We start from the raw sequence: 22,472 nt of genomic DNA on the forward strand, positions 1-22,472 counted from the left end.
ACAAAAATTAGTGTCTATCAATATAAAATTAGAAATAAGTGAGTAAAAATAAATTTTAAAAATAAAGAGCCTCAAACTTTAGAATCTATAATTGTTTTGATCACAAAAATTAATTGTAAGTGCAAACGAAAACATTAGTTCTTGCAGGGACTAATAATGAGCCCACTGTAATGACTTCACTTCCTTGTGGGGAGAAAACACAAACCAATAAAAGTGGGTGCGCCAGCTTCCAGTCACATGGTGGGAAAGAAAAATAAATAGATAATGGGAGGGAAGGAAAGAAGAAATCAAAGTGTGCATGCCTAAAAAATGTTACATAGTCAGAAGAAAACACTAAAGAAAAGTGGGTCGCCCTCTATCCACTTCACCTAATCTTTAACACCTGCTATTTTTTTATTTTCTTCTATCCACTTCTAAGATAAGATGGAAGCATACAATCCAACCGCAACAAGCTTGCTTTCCAAAGCAATAAGATTTATCATGTGTTTATGAGTTTTAGGGGAGTAGATGTCAAAAAGACTCTGGTCGATCATCTTTACCAATCCCTCTCTACAACATGACTCAAATGTCTTCATTGACTTTCAGAAATTGAAGAAGGGGGAAATAATTGATCTGAGTTCGGAAAGAGAAATTAAGAGTAGCACCATACGTATCCCTATATTTAGCAGAGGATATGCAGCCTCAGCTTGGTGTCTCAAGGAGGCTGCAACAATGCTAATGTCCCTTGGTTTGATTATTCCTCTATTTTATCATGTGCATGCTACTCATGTTAGATATCCTTTAAGCGAGTTCGGTCCATACAACTAGTCATTTCACAAGCATTATGGGAATTCATATCGATACACAAGACAAGAGGTTAAGAGGTGGAAGAATGCCCTTGTGGAGATCTGTAAACTCTCAGGTTGGTCCATGGATCTAACATAAGGGTAAGCAATGAGCCTCACTTTGTGCTTTTTATAAAATATTTTTATTAAGTTATAATGGATGATATATACAATCATAAATATGGATGACAAGCGATTATGGATATAATTGTGGAGAAGCAATTGGGCCAAATTTATATGGCAAATTTTTATTTAGATTTTGATTTGGGCAAATACATTATATCTTAGTAGGTACTACCATTTTTCAAATTTTTCTTGAAAATGGTTACTGTCACCATTGCAGCTACGAAGCTCGATTGGTAAAGATAGTTGTGAATGATCTGATAAAGACATTGGATAGAATGCCATTAGAAGTTGCAGAGCATCCAGTGGGAATTAATAGTATGACAAGTCTTCTCATTCAGAAATTTAATCTTAATTCAATGAATGGGATATTTAAATTTGGCATATGGGGTATTGGTGGTATTGGGAAGACCACAGTTGCCAAAGTAGTGTACAATCAAGTTTATGCTACTTTTGAAGTTGCATCCTTTGTGCCCAATGTTCGTGCCAGTGCTAGAGAGGTCATAGAACTTCCAAAACTGTTGAACCAAATTCTAAAAGATTTAACCAATTATTGTAACAGGTCTAAACAATGTAAATGAAATGCACATGATGGCACATTTATTATAACAAGAAGGGAACATTTACAACCTAAAAACTGTTCAAGTAGTTGTGTACAACTATATAAATCATTACATAAGTAAACTACCATTAAACTACTTACTAAAAAATAAATAAACTTAAGATATTTCGAAGGATTAGTTAGCATTCTCCCCTTAATCTTAAGGGATGTTTTTCATGCCAAGTAGCATTTCGAATTGTTCAAATTTAACATGTCCCAGTGATTTAATAAAAATATCAGCAATTTTTTCTTAAGTGGAACAATGTTTCAGCTGTATAGTTTTTGCCTCAACATAATGTTGAATCAAGTGATATTTGGTATTGATATGCTTGGTTTGATCATCTTGGCCAATTGTATTGCATAATTATTAACAACAAATAAAGTTGTTCAAGTTATCTATTTCTCCTACAAGTCATCAAGAATTTTTTCGAGCCACACAATTTCTTTTGTAGCTTGAGCTAATGCTACATATTTTGCTTCAGTTGTAGAGTCAACATGAATTGTTTGTTTCTTTGATCTCTAAGTAATAACAATTGATCCTAGGGTCATCAAATACTTAGAAGTAGATAACTCATTATCTTTGTCATCATCAAAAACCTGATTCAAAATAGCCAGTAAGACGGAAGTCTGAAAATTTTGAATATTTTATGCCAAGAGTTTGAGTTCCTTTTAAATATTTTAAAACTTGTTGTGCTGCAATTCTATGCCCTTTACATGGTTCATGCATAAATCTAAACAAAATTCCTACTGCAAAGGTAATTTCTGGACAAGTAGTGGTGAGATAAATCAAACTTCCAACAAGCTACCTATACTTGCTTGGATCCTCAAAATCATTTCCTTCATTGGATGAAATCTTCAAATTTTGCTCCATTGGAGTGGAAACTGAATTACAATCTTTCATGTGAAATCTACATAATAACTCTCCAATTTTTATTTTTTGAGAAATAAAAATGAACTTAGGATTTTGAATGACTTCAATACCTAAGTAATAATAAAGTAATCCTAAGTTAGTCATATCAAAACACTTTTTCAACTCTCTCTTAATAGATTCTATATAATCATCATTATGCATGTGATGAGAAGATCATCAATATATACAACTAGATACACAATTGATTTACCAATTTTCCTGACAAAGAGAGTTGTATCATCTAGAATAAAATGTTTGTAGTCTAATTTGAGGAGGTTCTCAGTTAATTTTTCATACCAAGCACGTGATGCTTGCTTCAAACCATACAAAGATTTTACCAATTTACATACATTTTGTTCTTGGTCTTTGATAACAAAACCTTGATGTTGCATCATATAGACATCTTCCTTCAAATCTCTATTCAAAAAGGTAGTTTTAACATCCATATGATGTATATTCCATCCTTTTTGTGCTGCCAAAGAAAACAATGCTCAAATAGTTCCCAACTTGGCCATAGGAGCACAAGTTTTAGTGTAGTCAAAGCCTTCTCTTTGAGCATATCCTTTTGCTACAAATCTTGCTTTGTGTTTGTCAAGTGAACCATCAACTTTATATTTGTTCTTATATACGCACTTGCAACCAATAGGTTTGGTTCCAATTGGAGGGTCCACTAACCTCCAAGTTCCATTTTTTATGAGAGCATCATACTCTCTTTGCATTGCACTTCTCCATGCATCACTTGTTGTTGCTTCTTGAAATGAAGAAGGTTCATCAACAACAGAAAAACTTAAGTCAAAATCTTCATACCTTTTTGGAATTTTCTTGGTAAGCATTGATCTATAGATTGGTTGCTTTGGTGTTTTATCAATCTCAAGAGCCTTTGAATTAGATTCTTCACAAGTTGGTTCATAATATTTTTCAATAGGCTCTTCACAAATAATTTCAAATTCTTTAGAATTGTTCTCTTCTCTTTCAACAAGTTCTTCACAAACTATTTCAGATTCTTAAGAATTTTTCTCTTTCATATTGTCTTCATTCTCTGTAACTTCCAAAGATTGAACTAGAAAGGGAATCCCCCCTTTAAGAGTTGTAAGTTCATTATCTCATTCATGATAGAATCATTTTGATTGAAATCTATCAAGATGAGAAAGTTGTTTGTCAATATTGTGTGCATCTTTTTCAGATTCAAGAAATATAACATATCTAGAAATAACAAATTTTTTATTCTCCTCATCATATAGATGATAAGATTTCAAAGTAGTAGAATATCCCCAAAAAATGCATTTTCTACTCCTAGCTTTCAATTTATTTCTCAACTGAGTAGGAATTAAAGCATAATAGGTGCAAGCAAAAACCCTAAAATGCTTGACACTTGGAAGATGGTCATGCCACATTTCATAGGGAGTTTTACTTTGTAGTGCAGCAAAAGGACTTATGTTCTTTATGTAGACAACATAGAGAACTGCTTCTCCCCAAAACATTAATTTAACATTTTAAAAAAACATCATAGATCTTACCATATTTGAGAGTGTTCGATTCATATGTTCTGCTACACCATTTTGTTGTGGGTTATAAGAAACAATTGTCTAATGCTTAATACCATTTAACTACAAATACTTTTCAAAATCTTTAAAAGTGTACTCACTACCATAATCACTTCTTAGGGTTCCAATATTGAGTCGAGTCTCATTTTTAATCCACAAATGGAAATTTTTGAAGGTATCAAAAGCTTGAGATTTCTCTTTTAATAAATAAACCCAACACATCCTGGTATAGTCATCAATAAAAGTCATTATGTATTTGTTTCCATTTTCTAATGGAAAAGGCATAGGCCCACACAAATTTGAGTGAATAAGACCTAGCTTTCTAGAAGCTCTAAACATAGAATTGTGAAAAGGTTGTTTATTATGTTTGCCTAAAATGTAAGCATCACATTGAGAAATTTGTTTTGGGATAGTGGAAAGTCCTTGAATTCCATTTTGTTTAATAATTTTGAGACTACAATAGTTAATGTGACCAAATCTTGCATTCCATAACAAGTTGGAAGAAATATAACCACCATACTATGAGAAATTTGCATAATTCTGAGAACTTGATGAAGTACCATTCAAATATAAAAGTTTGTCATCTTTGACTCTAGTCATACATATGTATTGAATGACCTTGATGTCTAATATGCACAAGTGATATTAAATTTCTCTCTAATTGTGGAAGATAAAGAACATTAAAAAGTATGTAATCAACAAGACCTGGTGATTTAAGTCTAATAGATCCAATGCCTGAAGGTTTTAACTCAAATTTGTGAGCAACATATACTACTCCATCCACTTGATCATTGAATGTCTCAAAAAAATCTCTTCTAAATGTCATATGACATGTGGCTCTAGTATCTAACAACCAAGTATCATTCAAACTAGAATTTGAAGTACTAAAAACTTCTTCAATCCCAACATTACGATGTGCTATAACATAATGTGCAGATTCAAGAGGGTTGCCTCTATCTGGTGGCTTCTCCTTCTTGTCACAAATCTTCTCCCATGGAGTTCGACAAAGATTGGGACTATGACCCATTTTTCCACATCTATAGCTTTGTATAGATTGCCTCTCTTTTTGTTGATAATCCCTATTCTGGTGTTGTGGCTGAGAATATTGTCTATCACCTTGATAATTTTTATTCCCTTTGCTTCTAGACTATCTTCTTCCATGACCTCTATTTCCATTTTCATGTCTAGAAGGCTAATCTTTGGATGGTTGCCCCTATTATTTTTGTGCAAGACACAAAGTCTAAGCATTTAAAAATGATTATTTCTTCCCAAATGCTTTTTCCCTCTCTAAAATCTTCTCCACAAGTTTGTCAAATGTTATATCTTTCATCTTTCACTAGCTTGAAGAGATTGAAGATAGTGTGAATAGGTAGGATAAAGAGCTTCAATAAAAGCAGTGAGTTGTAGATCTACTTTTACACCCATGGCTTCAATATCATGAAATAAAGCCCTAATTTTAGAGGCTAACTTCATTGGATTATTATCTTTCATTTCTAAGTTGAATAACTTCATTAATAATTGAATGATTTCAAGTTCTAAATAAGAATCATATAGATCTTTGAGGTTCTTTAATGCTACAAATGAACTCTTACAAGACATTATATGTCTACTTACCTTTTCAGTAATGGAGGTAGCAATGAGAGCATAAGCCTTTTTGTCTTTACTCTTGCAGATGACAAGTTCCTTTTTGTCTGTAGGCTGCTTTAATTCTTCATTTTCATCTTTGCTTTCACAAATATCATCCCAAAAATCATAAAAAAAAAAGAGTATTTTTAACTTTTTGAAACCATTCATGGTAATTCTCTTTTCCAGAAAGAACTATTCCAATGATCAAAATTAAAGAATGCATTGGAATCACAATTCAATCTAGATTCTTTTTCTCCAACAATTTGGCTCTGATACCACTGTAATAGGCCAAAGAATGTAAATGAAATGCACACACTGAAACATTTATTACAAGGGAATATATACACCCCAAAAACTATTTAGGCAGTTGTGTACAACTATATAAATCATTACATAAGTAAACTGCTAGAAAACTACTTTCTAAAAAATAAATAAAGTTAAGATATCCTGAAGGATAAGTTAGCAATTATGATGGACAAGTGCATAGTATCAATGATGAAAAATCAGTTTTCAGAAATCGTCTAGGAGGAAGGCGTATTCTACTTGTTTTGGATGATGTGGATGGTGTTGAACAATTGAAAGCTCTGGTTGGAGACTGGCTATCCATGGGAAGAAGAGTTATTATAACTTCTAGAGACCAAAATATTCTAAATGTTGCTCGAGTTGACACCATCCATGAGATGAGTGGATTGGAGATAGATGAAGGTCTTCAGTTATTTAGTTGGAATGCCTTTCTCAAAGCATCTCCTAGTCAAAATCTCCAAGATTTTTCCAAAAGAATAGTGGAAGCTTGCAAGGGGCATCCTCTTTCATTGGAAGTGACTAGATCCTTATTGTATGACAAGAGGGATAACATAGGTTGTTGAGAAGAAGCTCTTCACAAAATTACGTCAAACCAAGACATTTATAATAGACTTTATATTAGTTATAGTGCTCTTACTGAAGATGGAAAAAAAAAATTGTTGACATTGCATGTTTCTTTATTGGAGAGCAACAAAAATTTCCTGCTATTTTTTGGAAATCCTTATATGGAAATATAAACATTGCCTTATGTAATCTTTTAATGAAATTACTAATAAAGATTGACATTTGGGGTGCATTTTCTATGCGTGACTATTTGAGAGACATGGGATGCACCATTTTTGAAAGAGAAAAAGATCGTAACTGACTATGGAGAGATGTCAATTTGAGCAATCAGATCTAACAATATCAGTCGACTCCAACTGAATGGGGGCAATCCACAAAGGCTTGAGCCATTGTTCAAGCCCACTCTTCACTATCTTTGTTTGTAAAATATGGACATTGGAGGCATGACAGAAGACACACTAGCCATGCTTCCTCCAAGTTTAATATGGTTAAGGCTTGAAGATTGTCAATAAGCTACAAGGACAAAAAAAATTAAAAAGAAGCGACATCACTATAGATTTGTAGGTAACATCTGGCAATTGAAGATTATGCAAATAAGACCCTACAATGTTGTTGAAATCTATTATTAGTTTAGGTAGCTTGGACAACTGTTCAACCATATGTGATTAATTAGCAAATATTTGTTAATTAATTGACTTCTTCTAGAAGCAATTCCTAACCTATTGGTTAGGTTGTTATCAAGAAGCAACTAGAAACTTCTTGGTTAGGTTGTCTTGACCAAGAAGCAACTAGAAACCTCTTGGTTAGGTAGTATAAAAGGGGGTTCAAGGGAGGCATTTGGAGTATAGAATAGATGAACACAAGTTGTAGAAGCATTTGTAGTGTTAGCAAATGAGTTTGTTGTGATAGCAAATAGTCTTGCAGTGTTAGCAAGGGTACAATGATAGTGTTGGGGATAGCAGTGGGGAATATTAGAAGGAGAAATTAGGAGGTTGTTTGAATTCTACCAGTGAGAGGCAAGGAATTTTGTATCTCTTGATTTGCTAATGTTAATATATTTTCCATCTATGGAACTGGTTTTCCCTTTGAGGTTTTTCCAAGAACGATTTGTCTGAAAATATTGTGTTCTTTGTGTTGTGAATTTCTTTTCGTATTTTATTGGGATGTTGCAGTTGTGTTATTTTTTGATATTAGTTGTGAATTTATTTTTGGCAGGTTAATAATCATTTATGATAGGAGATTAATAATTAGTGACTGCAACAGTGTTAGTTTTCACATGGTATCAAAGCGGTGTTGAGGGTAGAAGTGGTTTTCCCTAGGAAAGAAACAAGGGTTGATCTCTTTAGAATTATTATTGCTTTAATCCTTTGAGATGGCTTTAGCTAGTTTTAGAGATCAAGACAAATTAGATGGTGCCTCAAATTTTAGTGTCTGGAAGGCCAAAATTTCTTTATTGTTGGAAGAGAATGCTATCAAGGATTATGTTACTAGTGTTGTACCTGTACCAATGGATATGACATAGCTTGCAACATATAAGAAGGATGATGCCAAGGTGAGGAGGATTATCCTTGATGGTATCAACGATCATATTGTTTAGACACGACGAAGAAGATGTGGGATGCCATTTTGAATCTATATCAAAATGCTACCACCAACAAGAAGATGATTCTTCGAGAGAAGCTAAAGAATACCTAGATGGACTAGGGAGAAGATGTTACAAGCTACCTCATTAGGCTTAGACTTTTCAAGGATGAGTTAGCAGCTGTTGGAGATAGTCCCAATGATGATGAGCTAGTGAGAATAGCCCTAAATGAGTTTTCTAAAGAATGGAGTATCCTTGTTCAAGTTGTCAATGGATGAGATACCTTACTGAGTTGGGATTGACTATGGACTAATTTCACTCAGGAGGATTTTAGACTAAGTCTTGTCAATGGGGCCAACAAGAGTTAGAAAAGTGAGGTGGAACAAGAAAATGTTTCCCTAGCGAGGAAAGGGAAAGCAAAGAAGAGATCTTGCAAAGGATCGAATTCACAAAGTGAAAAGAAGAAGAAAGACCTTTCTAAGGTCAAGTTCTTTGGATGTCACAAGTATGGTCACTATGTTAATGATTTCTTAGAAAGGAAGAAGGCAAAGAAGCAAGTGACAGCTTCAACAAGTGTAGAAGAACTCTCTAGTAGAATGGAAGATGAGTTTGCACTTATAGCTTTTATGGTGAGCTCAACCTCACAGACTATATGGTATATAAATAGTGGGGTGTCATTTCATATGACAAAAGTTAGAGAACTTACTTCTCCAGCTATAAGGAGGAGAACACCAATATCTAGATTTCTATGGGAAACTTGTCCAAACTCAACTCAATTGGGAAAGGGATTGTTCAATTTCAGGGGGAGAATGGAAAGATAATTCCAGGTTCATGATGTGTTGCATGTACCAGGATTAGTTATGAATTTGATTTATGTATTTTTTATTTAGGATAGGGGGTATAATGTACTCTTTAAGGGGGAACATGTGATGATTAAGCACAAGGATTGGAAATCACCCATAACTATTGGAGTTAGGAGTGGTCACCTTTAAAGGTTACAATTTGATACTCCTAAGGCACTCATGAGTAGCAATAATCCTAGAGATCTTGGAGAGCTATGGCATAGGAGGATGGACCATATTCATCATGGAGCACTCAAATTTCTTTGTGAGATGGTGACAGGTGTTCTAGAAGTGAACACAGAGCATGATGATGTATATAAAGGATGCATGTTGGGGAAGTTTGCAAAAGCATATTTTTTGAGTGACACCAAATCTAAAGGTGTCCTTGATCTAGTACATTCAAATTAATGTGGACCGATATCAACAGAATCTCTCAGAGGATATGAGTACTATGTTACTTTTATCAATGATTTCTCTAAGAAGACTTGGATATACTTCTTAAAGACCAAGGACAAAGTTTTCAGTCTATTCCAAGAGTTCAAGGCTCTTGTGGAGAACTCGACAGGAAAGAAGATAAAGGTTCTTCACTTAGACAATGGAGGCAAGTACAAAGGAAATAACTTCCAAGAGTTTTGTACAAGGCAAGGAATCAAGAAAGAGTGGACTATTCCTTACAATCCATAATAGAATGGAGTTACTAAGAGGAAGAACCATTCTATATCAGAGATGGAAAGAGCTATGCTACATGATCAGGATATGCCCCGCTACTTATGGGCAAAAGCATGTAGTACAATAGTCTACATTCAGAATAGGGTTCCACACAAGGTACTAGGGAGAATGACACTAGAGGAAGCTTTCACAAGAAAGAAGCATGATGTCAACCATTTCAGAATATTTGGGAGTTTGGCATATTGTCATATTCTAAGTGATATAGTACCAAGTTAGATCAAATTGTAGAGAGGGTGCACTTTATTGGGTATAGTGAAACCTCAATGGCATATAGGATTTTTATCCCCAAGACCATAAGAATTATTCTCAGCCGTGATGTTAAGTTCATGGAGGACAAAGCATTTAGAAGGTCCAAAAATTTTCCAGTGGATGATTAGAGTGAGCAGCCAACAAAAGCTCCAAGACCTAGTCAAGGGTAGCAAAGCACAAGTACAGTTACTAATACAAGTGTAGCCTCAGGTGGTGAAGATTCACAAAGTATGGAGCAACAAGTGCAACAAGAAATGCATCTAGAAGACTTAGAGGTTAATATTTCATCCTCTATAGTTAGTAGTAGGAATCGCGAGGTTAAAGAGACACTAAGGGATACTTAGGAGTTTTTGGGAGCTCCTAAAAAGAGTACTAGACAACAAAGAAAACCGACCAAGTTCAATGAATATGTGACATTAGTTAGTTAGTTGGTAGATAGTGAGCCTTCTAGCTATCAGGAGGTTGTAGAGCATCAGGTATGGTCAGATGCTATGGTTGAGGAGTATTCCTCAATAATGTAGAATGATGTGTGGGAGGAAGTGCCTAGACCAATAGATAGGGTAGTTTTTGGATCACATTGGATGTATAAGATAAAGCAAAGTGTATATGGTAGCATCGAGAAATACAAGGCAAGAATCATAGCCAAGGGGTTCTCTCAAAAGGAGGGAATAGACTACAAGGAGACATTTGCTCCAGTGGCTAGGTATACTTCTATACAATCAGTGATCTTGTTTGTAGCATATATGGGATGGCAGATCCATCAAATGGATGTCAAGACAACATTCCTTAATGGTGAGTTAAAGGAGGAGGTATACATAGAGCAACCAAAAAGCTTTGTAGCACACATCAAAGAAACCCACATGCATAGATTGATTCGATATGTTTGAGGTGAAGGTATCAAGTTGATGGGCTATACTGATGCAGATTGGGCAGGAAGTACAACAAACAAAAGGAGTACTTTAGGGTGTTGTTTCAATTTGGGATCAAGAGTTGTATCTTGGTTTAGCAAGAAGCAAAAATCTATGGCTTTGAGTTTAGCAAAAGCATAATACATAGCAACTAGCATGGCAACATGTGAAGCTATATGGCTTCGAAAGTTGTTAGTAGCCTTTTTTGGTCAAAAGGTTGAGACTACTATAATATGATGTGGCAATCAGAGTTGCATTAAGTTGTATGAGAATCCAGTGTTTCATGATTGGTCTAAACATATGGACATTAGATATCATTTCATTAGAGATTGTGTACAACGGGGGGTTGTTCAGCTACAATACATACCTATAGAGGAGCAAGTAGTAGACATTCTAACTAAGGCATTAGGGAAGGCAAAATTCATCTTCTTTAGAGATAAGTTGGGTGTCATGCAGAACAACTTCCTTGCTAAGAGGGAGTGTTAGTTTAGTTAGCTTGGAAAACTATTCATCCATATGTGATTAGTTAGCAAATATTTGTTAATAAATTGACTTCTTCTAGAAGCAACTAGTAGCCTATTGGTTAGGTTGTTATCAAGAAGAAACTAGAAACTTCTTGGTTAAGTTGTTATCAAGAAGCTACTAGAAACATCTTAGTTAGGTTGTCTTGATCAAGAAGCAACTAGAAACCTCTTGGTTAGGTAGTATCAAAGGGGAGTCAAGGGAGGCATTTGGAGTATAGAACAGATGAGCACAAGTTGTAGAAGCATTTGTTGTGTTAGCAAATGAGTTTGCAGTGATAGCACACAGTCTTGCAGTGTTAGCAAGGGTGTAGTGATAGCATTGGCGATAGTAGTGGGGAATATCAGTAAGAGGAATTAGGAAATTGTCTGAATTCTACTAGTGAGAGGCAAGGAATTTTGTATCTCTTGATTTGCTAAAGTTAACATATTTTTCATCTGTAAAACTAGTTTTCCCTTATGGATTTTTCCAGGGATGATTTGTCCAAAAATATTGTGTTCCTTGTGTTGTGAATTTCTTTCCATATTTTATTGGTGAAGTTGAAGTTATGTTATTTTTCAATATTAGCCGTGAATTTATTTTTGGCAATTTAATAATCATTTACGATAGGAGATTAATAATTAGTGACTACAACAATGTTAATTTTCACATCTATCACATCTCTTCTCTATTTTCACTTCCAAACATACAACTATAGCACTTAGATTTAAGTAGCTATGAGAACTTGCACAACCTCCCTAATTCTATTGGCAACCTCGCATAGCTGCAACACTTGGATTTAAGTTATTGTTACAACTTGAATAACCATCTTGATACTATTTGAAATCTATCACAACTAAAATACTTGAGTTTTAATTGGGTGTGAGGATTTGAATAACCTCCCTGACACCCTTGGCAGTTTGTCACAACTACAACACTTGTATTTAAGTAGGTGTGAGAATTTGAAAAACCTCTCTGACACAATTGGAAACTTGACACAGCTACAACACTTAGATCTAAGTGGATGTGTGAACTTGAATAACCTATTTGATATCATTGGAACTCTATCACAACTGCAACACTTAGATTTAAGAGGGTGTGTGAATTTGATTGACATACCTAATACTATTGGCAACTCCTCACAGCTCCACCACTACTTTGATTTAAGTTCATGTGTGAATTTGAATAATCTCCCTAATACCATTGGTAACCTATCATAATTATAACACTTGAATTTAAGTAGGTGCAAAAGATTAAATAGCATACCTTGTACCATTGACAACTTGTCACAGCGGAAACATTTGGATTTAAGTGGGTGAGAAAACTTGAATGAACTTCCTGACACCATTGGCAACTTATCACAACTCCAACATTCGAATTTAAGTGGGTGTATAAACTTGAATGAGCTTCCTGACACCATTGGTAACTTATCACAAATACAAATTGGTGTGAGAGCTTGAATGAGATGAATGCTACCATTGGCAGTTTATTATAGTTGAAGCACTTGCATATAATTTGTGTAGTAATTTAAAAAGCATCCCTGATACCATTGGTGACTTATCACAAATGCAGAACTTAGATGTAGATTGGTGTGAGTATTTCAATGACCTCCTTAATACAATCGAAAACTTATCATAGCTCCGAAATTTGGATTTAAGCTTCTCTGGGAAGTTATGTTAAATAATCAATATCTCAACCTTATTAAGAGTGAAGAATATTATTTTTTGTGAAAGTGTAATGTGGATATTTTGAGAAGTCCATTGTATGAAGATAGAAAATTTTGAGGTGTAAGATGATGATGATAATTATGATTAGGGAAATACATTAGTTGTTTTTAAAATTAATGGTTCTTACATGCAATATACTTATATACTTTGTTATATGTTAGTATCTTTAAATAGTTTTTGAAAACTTTTAGTTTATAATGTAAACATATTTGGAAAATTCATTTAAAATGTAATTTTGGTAATTGTGACAGTGTTGTATTTTATTTTTAAAAAAAAATTAAATTTACTTTTATACAAACTTAGCATCTTCATTTTTTTTATTATCACATCTATAAAACTTGTATTTGAGTAGATTTGTTAACTTGAGTAGTCTATTTGATACCATTGGCAACTTATTGTAGCTAGGGAACTTGAATTTAGATTTGTTAGTGTCTAAAACTTTCAGTCTCTAGATGATAGTTTATCTTTAACCTCTTCTGGCACTCTCCCTGTGAGCCCAAAAAGTCTTGCTATAGATGGCTACTACTCTTAAAGAAAATTGTTTTTGGTAATACTTCACCTCATGAGTTGGGTTGTCCTATTATTTGTGGTGTGTGCTATCTTCTTGAATCTTTTGAACACTTATTTTTTGAATGTGATTTTTCCTGAGGTGTGTAGTCTATTTTCTTTGGGTCACCCATTGTTTGGAATAACAATCCTAGTCTATCATGGAGTGAAGTCTTAACTGGGTTTTTTGAGTCCTTTGATATCAAGTCTAACACATTTTGGTATGTTATTACCTGTGAGATTTTATGATTTCTTTGAAGGGAGAGAAATGGAGAGATTTTTCAAAAGAGAAGGGGGCAACTTACTAAGTTTGGATGTAACCTTATTCATTTTTATATTATGTCACAGGTTGTTGCAGCCTTAGAGATTACCAAAGACAAGTTAATGATGCTAATGAGGGAGGAGCAAGTCATGATCCTGAAAAAAGATATTGTCTCATGTCAATACTTCTCCATTCACAAGGATATGCTTAAACAAAGAGAAATGGATAACCTAAATCAATTTATTGAGAAGCTTAATATTGAAGATAGATCTAGTGTTGACTATAGGGTACATCATGATCAAGCATTACCATGGCATGGAGATAGATAGGACATTGTTGGACACTTCTTTCAAGCTTTTGGTGTCAAGAACACTTATTTTTAGTAACAAGCCTTTACATGAATGTTTATTACTCTAAATGTATGTGTTTAATACTTGCTAGCCATTGCATATGTGCAGGTGTTTTTAGTAGTTTTTTTAAAGAAAAAGGCTAGCTAATATTCTAAACTCTTCTGAGGTACTTGTTTTTCTTAAACTTGTATTATTATAACCCATAAGTTATTACTATTGTAATTCATCTTTTTACCCTATGTTAATACAAAAAATATGTTATATAGTATTTGAACGAACTAAGTTTTTATATGTTATTGCATGTCATGTTATCATTTAAATGTTTAAAAGCAGTTATAGGGTATCCTACGACCTCTTATGACCCATTAGAACACAACATGTATGTCCCCAATGGTCCTAGAACCCTTAGGAACACATGTCATCATGTGGATGGTCAAAATATGTCATAGGATAACCTATAACCCCTTTTGACCCATTGGAAGACAATATATGTCTAAAAACATGTTGTCATGTGACTAGTCAAAAGGGGGTATCCTACAACCTCTTATGATCGATTAGAGCACAACATGCATGTCCCTAGGGGTCCGAGGACCCCTAAAAACACATGTTTTCATGTGAATTGTCAAAATGGGTCATAGGGTATTCTACGACCCCTTTTGATCCATTGGAACACACCATGTATGACCCTTGGGAACACATGTTGTCAGGTAATTGGTTGAAATGGGTCATAGGGTGCCCTACGACCCCTTACGACCCATTGGAACACAATATGCATGTCTCTAAGTATCCTAGTACCCCTAGGAACACATGTTGTCATGTCAATGGTTGGAAGTGATCATAGGGTAACCTAGGATCCCTTATGACCCACTAAAACACAACATGCATGTCCCTAGGGTACCCCTAGGACCACATATTATCATGTGAATGGTCAAAAGGTTTCACAGGGTAACCTATGACCCCTTTTGACCCATTGGAACACATGTATGTTCTCAGAGGTCTTAGGATCCTTAAGAACACATGTCGCCATGTGAATAGTCAAAAGGGGTCATAGGGTAACCTACGACCCCTTATGACCCAATCAAACACAACATGCATGTCCCTAGGGTCCTAGGACCCCTAGGAACACATGTTGTCATTTGAATGGTCAAAAGGGGTCATACGACAACCTACAACCCCTTATGACCCATTCAAACACAACATGAATGTCTCTAGAATTCCTAGGACCCATAGGAACACATGTTTTCATTGGAATGATTGAAAGGGACCCACTCTAACACAACATGTATGTCCCTAGCAGTCCTAGGACCCTAAGAACACATGTCATATGAATAGTTGAAAGGGGTCATAGTATAATCTACAAACCCTTATGACCCGTTGTAACAAAACATGTATGTCCCTCGGGGTCTTAGGACCCCTAGGAACACATGTTATCATGTGAATGGTTGAAAGCGGTCATAATGTAACATACACCCCCTTTCAATCCATTATAACACAACATGTATGTCCTTAGGGGTCTTATACCCCTAGGAACACATGATGTCATGTGAATGATGAAAAGGGACCATAGGCTAACATGTGAACACAACATGTATGTCCCTAGGGGTCCTAGGACTCGTAGGAACACATGTTGTCATATGAATGGTCAAATGGATCATAAGGTAACCTACGACCCTTTATGACCCATTGAAACACAACATGCATGTCCCTAGGAGTCTTAGGACACTTAATAACACATGTTGTCATTTGAATGGTCAAAAGGGGTCATACAGTAACCTATGACCCCTTACGATCCATTCAAATACAACATGAATGTCCCTAGGACCCTAGGAACACATGTTGTCATTTGAATTGTCAAAAGGGGTTAGAGGGTAACTTGTGACCCCTTATGACCCATTCTAACACAACATGCATGCCCCTAGTGGTCCTAAGAAACCTAAGAACACATATTGTCATTTAAATGGTCTAAAGGGGTCATTGGGTAACCTATGGCCCCTTACGACCCATTGAAACACAACATGAATGTCCCTAGGGGTCTTAGAACCCTAAGGAACACATGTTGTCATGTGAATGGTCGAAAGGGGTCACAGGGTAACCTATGACCCCTTATAACCTATTCAAACACAACATGCATGTTCCTAGGGGTCATACAAACCCTAGGAACACATGTTATCATGTGAATGGTTGAAATGGATCATAGGGTAAGCTACGACCCCTTATGACCCATTCTAACACAACATGCATGTCTCTAAGGGTCCTAAGACCCCTAGAAACACATATTGTCATGTGAATGGTTGAAAGGGGTTATAGGGTAGTCTATAACCCCTTTTGACATGCTATCCCTAAGGCCCCTATGAATATTTTTTTTCATTTAATGGGTCAAAAGGTTTCATAAAGGCACCCTATAATCTCATTCAACCCATTCAAACACATGATGTATTACCCTAGGGGTCCTAGGACCCCTAGAAACATATGTTGTCATATAATGGGTTGAGAGGGGTCATAGCATACCCTATGACTCCTTTTGATCCATTCAAGCACATAATGTATGTCCCTAGGGTTTCTAGTACCCCTAGAAACACATGTTGTTATATAATGGGTCCAAAGGGTTCATAAGGTACCCAATGACCCCTTTCGATCAATTAAAACACTTGATAAATGTCCCTAGGGGTCCTAGCACCCCTAGAAACATATGTTGTCATATAATGGGTTGAAAGGGATCATAGGGTACTCTATAACCCCTTTCAACTCATTTGAACACATGATATATGACCCATTTTGATCCATTAAAATACTCGATAGATGTCCCTAGGGGTCCTAGTACCCTTAGAAACAAATGTTATCATATGATGGGTCGAAAGGGGTCATAGGTTACTCTATAACCTATATTGACTTATTCAAACATAGGAACATATGTTTTCATTTAATGGGTCAAAAGGGGCCATAGGATACCCTATAACCCTTTTGATCCATTCAAACACACAATTTATGTTCTTAGGGGTCCTAAACATGTGTTATCATATAATGGGTTGAAAGGGGTCATAGGGTACTCTATGACTCCTTTCGACTCATTTGAGCACATGATATATGTTACTAGGGGTCCTAGGATCCCCTAGGATCCCTCGGAGCATGTGTTCTAATTTACTAGAACAAAGATAACTCTATTACTCTATTCAACCCATTCAAAAAATGATGTATGTCCATAAGGATCCTAGGACCACTAGGAATATATGTTGTTATATAATGGGTTGAGAGGATTCATAGTGCACCCTATGACCCCTTTTTATCCATTCAAACACATGATGTATGTCCATTAGGTTCCCAATACTCTTAGGATCATATGTTGTCACATAATGGATTGAAAGGGGTCATAAGATACCATATGACCCATTTAAACTCATTAAAACACATGATTTATGTCCCTAGGGTTCCTAGTACTCCTAAGAACATATGTTGTAATATAATAGATCAAAGGGGATCATAGGGTAACCTATGACCCATTTTGATCCATTCAAACACTCGATAAATGTCCCTAGGGGTCCTAGTACCCCTAGGAACATATATTGTCATATAATGGGTTGAAAGGGGTCATAGAGTACCCTATGACCCCTTTCAACTCATTTGAACACATGATATATGTTCTTATGAGTCCATAGGAACATATGTGACCCCATTCGATCCATTCAAATACTTGATAAATGTCCCTAGGGGTCCTAGTACCCAAAATGGGTCGAAAGGGATCATAGGATGAACTATGGATTCTCCATAGTTCTCCACCATGAAAATCATCATGGCTCAAAGGAATATGTTAGGGAAGCCATTGGAGGTACCTTATGACCCCTTTCAACCGATTCAAATACATGATTTATGTTCCTATGGATCCTAGGACCCTAGGAACATATGTAGGTAACATCACTCCAAATTTGAAGGTAACATCTGGCAATTGAAGATTATGCAAATAAGACCTTGCAATGTTGTTGAAATTCATCACATCTCTCCCCTATTTTCTCTTCACAACTGCAGCACTTAGATTTAAGTAGCTGTAAGAACTTGTATAATCTCCTTGATTCTATTGGCAACCTCTTGGATTTAAGTTATTGTTACAACTTGAATAACCTTCCTACTACTATTGGAAACCTGTCACAACTACAATACTTGGTTTTAACTAGGTGTGAGAATTTGAATGATACCTTTGGAAATTTGTCACAGCTACAACACCTAGATTTAAGTAGGTTTGAGAATTTGAAAAACCTCTTGAACACAATTAGAAACTTGGTATAGTGTCACGACCCACCTTGAGTGACTCCTATTTGGTAAGAAGTCATCGAAATTTTTGACTCTGTCGACTTGGTCGATGGACATTAATTAATGACTATGTGTTTTTTTTTTCTTTAGTTTCCTAATTCTGAAGTTTGGTCAAGATGTTGTTCGACTAGGTGGATTATGTGTCTTTAGTCTTCAAGAACTTCTTTGACTAGATTTTTATAATGATTTTTGATATGCTAATTGACTACGTGACCATAATCATATATCACTCTACTTACATGTTAAATGGATACATGAAAATTTTGTGACATTTAAAATTATGATCTCAAAATTAGGATGTAGAAACTTTATTACACGTCTTTACATTTAAATTACACATATGGAAGTAATATGATGAATGTTTAAAATTCTTTTTTTTATAAATGTAATTAAGGTTATGGATTTCGATAAGAGATATCATATTAAAAATACTATTTTAATTATCAATATGTTGTCAATAATGATGCATTGGTATGTTTGAGGTTGTGAGTGTGTAGGTACTGAAGGCGGAAAAATGGTTGAGGTAGAGAAGTTTAGCTCCTCGGCAGGGTTGGAATTTGTATGGTGTATGCACACACACACAGACTCACACACACACTTAATTTGTTTTATTTTGATAATATTAGTTTGATTTTTGCATCTAGTTGATTTTGATTGGTTACATGTATAGAGTAACCGACAAAATAAATAGTTATGATTAATGCTTTGTTTAGAAATTCTATAATTTAGAATTTTTTTCCATAGATAGTACTCTTTGTTTTATTATAAAAATTAAATTGCTCACATTTTTAACTTAAAAGAAATTGTTAGTTGATACTAAACTGCCGTCTTATTTTCTTCATCAATGGAAATGGAATTTTAAAGACTTGCACTTTTATTAAATTCTCCATAATGTTAGTTGGAGAGAAGGGGAGGAGAAGCACAATTTTTAAAGGGGAAAGAGATGTGTAGAAGAGGGGTGGGAGATCTTTAAGAGTAGGGGAAAAAATGTTTTGGAAGGGGGAGAATAGATTTTTTAACTTTTTGGATAAGGACTAAAAGTAGAGGTTATTGTGAAAGGACTGGGAGGAGTCAGTTTTTGGTGAAGGAGAGCGGCTAGGAGAGCATGTGTTAGCCAAATTGGTAGGAGATTCATTAGAAATCAACAGGAGTCTTAATCACAAACCACCGGTTCCCCTGCAATTTTTTTCATGATTATATATGTTGTGAATAGTACTTTGTTCAGATCGTTTAACTGATAGATAACTTAAATAGAATGTGTTTTTATTTGTTTACAAGCTAAACTACTGCTATTAAGTGATGGTTTAAGGCACATCAAGTACTCATCTTCTATAATAGACTTTTCTACCTCTAATTTTTTGTTTGAAGATGAGAATCCCGAGAGTTACCATATACCCATAACTGAGGAACTTATTTTTAAAACAATGATGAACGTCTCCAGTCAACATGATTTTCATACGAAACATTAGGAGTAAATGCATTATTTTTCCTTTGACTAATCAACATTTTTTAGTATGAGAATAGAATTGAATTTATTTAGGTTGTCATTGATTGTCATATAACATATCTTGGAAAAATTTCTTACTTCTACTTTCAATTGTTTGAGTAGAAGAAAGTCTTTAATTATAATGTTTCAACAACTTGAATGAGTCGATGATATTGAACAAACCAGTAAAATGTTAGCAAATATAGTTGAACATCAGCTAATAACATTTCCATAGTTTTGTTTTGGGTAGAGCATGCCAGTAGACATTTAGAAGTAAATTCTTAAAGAAATAAACTTTATCTTGCTATAATTTGTTTTTCTTTTCTTCTATTAAGTCATGAATGTTGCTCCATTTACTTATGGAAAGTTCATTGTGCAAATCAGTTTCTTCAATGAAATCATTGACTTTAGTGAATTAGACGTCTCAATATGGCACTAGGCAGTAAAGATGGTTCATGTAAATGGTTATTGCCTTATTTCGTTGGTTTCAATGGTTAACTTTTAGTTGTATGGATCTCTTTTTAAATTAAAATACATGTAGCTTAACATATGTGAAAGCCAACCCTAGTACAGTTCACTAATGGTATATGTATGTATCTCTGTATATGTTTGTGTCTGTGTGTCTGTGTGTGTGTGTGTGTGTATTTGTTTTGTCAAGTTTAAATATTTCTTTTCAAAATAAACCTTTATTTTTTGCTCATATATGACTGATAGGAATTTTTTATAGCATTTTACGAATCTCATATGAATTGAATTTGACTATTAGAAAGTTAAAAAATATAGATGTAGTGATATTTTAAAGTTTTGTACTTTTAACTTTGGAATTGTGTTGTAAGGGAGGGGTGTTGAATGTGGTTTGAAAGAGGAGGGTAGTTAGAATGAAAAAAATGTGATTAATTTTCCTAAATTTCGCTACCTTCCAGTCTTTTACACTAAACTGGTTCATGATGCTTGGTCGAGCTTGGTAAAACATTTATGCATATGATTGAGATGCATTGGCTATTTTACATTATTTTCCCTCTTCCACATCCTTGTGTATGTTTCTACTAGACATATGTGTAAGTAGATTAGGTAGTTTGTTGCACCAGATCCTTCCAATCCAATTGTGTCGAGTTGCTAGCCTTCTCGTGTCAGGGTCGGGTAGTTCTTCTTAACCGGAGAACTTCGAGAAGCTAAACATTCCATGGTTGGGTGGTCAAAGCACTAAGACCACTCTTCTATCTCATGATAATAGATGGACAGTATTCTAATGGCTTGGAGACAAGACTACATGCAGATGGACACTAAGGTTTGATGACATGTTATTTTATATGTTTTATGTTATCATACAATTTATACTATATGATGTTATGATGCTATGCTTATGTTCAACGTGCAAGTCAACATAGTTGTGACATAAGATCGATGTGTTATATGTATATTTCAATATCTTATGCTTTTGTAGTTTTGACATGTGGTCGGCTTGTAATAGAAAAACAACAACATTATTTATGTCCAAAATTATGATATTTATGAAATGTTTCATTATGTGACTCATTGAATGTCATTGTAATTAATTTTTTTCAAATTTGATGAAATGGGGAAAAGTGCTTATGTACATGTAGTTGACATTTGACTTTTCAAAATTTAGTTTCCCACATTTATGGGTGTTTTGAGTCCATGGAAAATATTAGAGAATTCAATTATTACATGTGGTATTAGAGTCGTGTTAAACACTAGCACCTAAGGTCTTACTAATGCTAATGTTTCATAGTTTACTATTGGTACACGAGTAATTTTTTTCCATGTATTCTTGTAGAGGCAATAGGGGTGGAGCAATCAATGGTCCTCAGGATGAGCCTAGAAAACAGAGGTTGGACCAAATTGTGGTGCTTCTCACTTAGCAAGGACAACACATGGATGACATGGAAAATGCCATGAGAGGATGATAGGATAAGGAAAATGAGTGTAGGGAATCTTTGCACCAAAAGTAAGGAAAAAGAGGACCAATTGCTTGAGGCTCAGAGGAAATAGGAGGAAGATCAAAGGGTTGAAGAGTAACAGAATGTAGAAGCTGACTGTAGGATGGCTGGATTAGTTCATGATAGGGTCCAAATCATAGAAGATCTCAGTAAGGACCTCAAGAAGGTCACACCTCCTACCTTTAATGGTAAGACTTCAGGTGAGGAGGTAGAAGCTTGGATAGCCACCATGGAAAAGTATTTCCATGTCCATAATTTCATCAAAAAATCTAGAGCATTATGGGCTACTTTTCAACTAGTTGGTGAAGCGAAAAAATGGTGGGAAAATATTATGGCTAAGAAGAAGTTACAACACAATGAGATATCATGGGAAGAATTCCTACAACATTTCTCAAAGCTATGGTTGCCTCAATTGTTTTATGACAAGAAGGCATCAAAGTTCTATAAGCTAATTCAAGGAGTGATGTCACTCACGCAGTATCATGAATGATTTTTCCATTTGGTTAAATATGTTCCTCGGTATCAAAAGGAT

At 34.9% G+C, this 22,472-nt stretch overlaps 2 pseudogenes; both read left to right on the forward strand.

The window, feature by feature from the left end:
- Positions 1–711: 711 nt before the first annotated feature.
- LOC149572745 (disease resistance protein RPV1-like) lies at positions 712–6,920 on the forward strand (annotated as a pseudogene).
- Positions 6,921–9,963: 3,043 nt separating this feature from the next.
- Positions 9,964–18,469, forward strand: LOC149572746 (uncharacterized; annotated as a pseudogene).
- Positions 18,470–22,472: the final 4,003 nt, after the last annotated feature.

This window comes from Cupressus sempervirens, chromosome 2, assembly GCF_028749045.1.
Source record: "Cupressus sempervirens isolate cs-2001-9-10 chromosome 2, ASM2874904v1, whole genome shotgun sequence".
Classification (NCBI taxonomy): domain Eukaryota; kingdom Viridiplantae; phylum Streptophyta; class Pinopsida; order Cupressales; family Cupressaceae; genus Cupressus; species Cupressus sempervirens.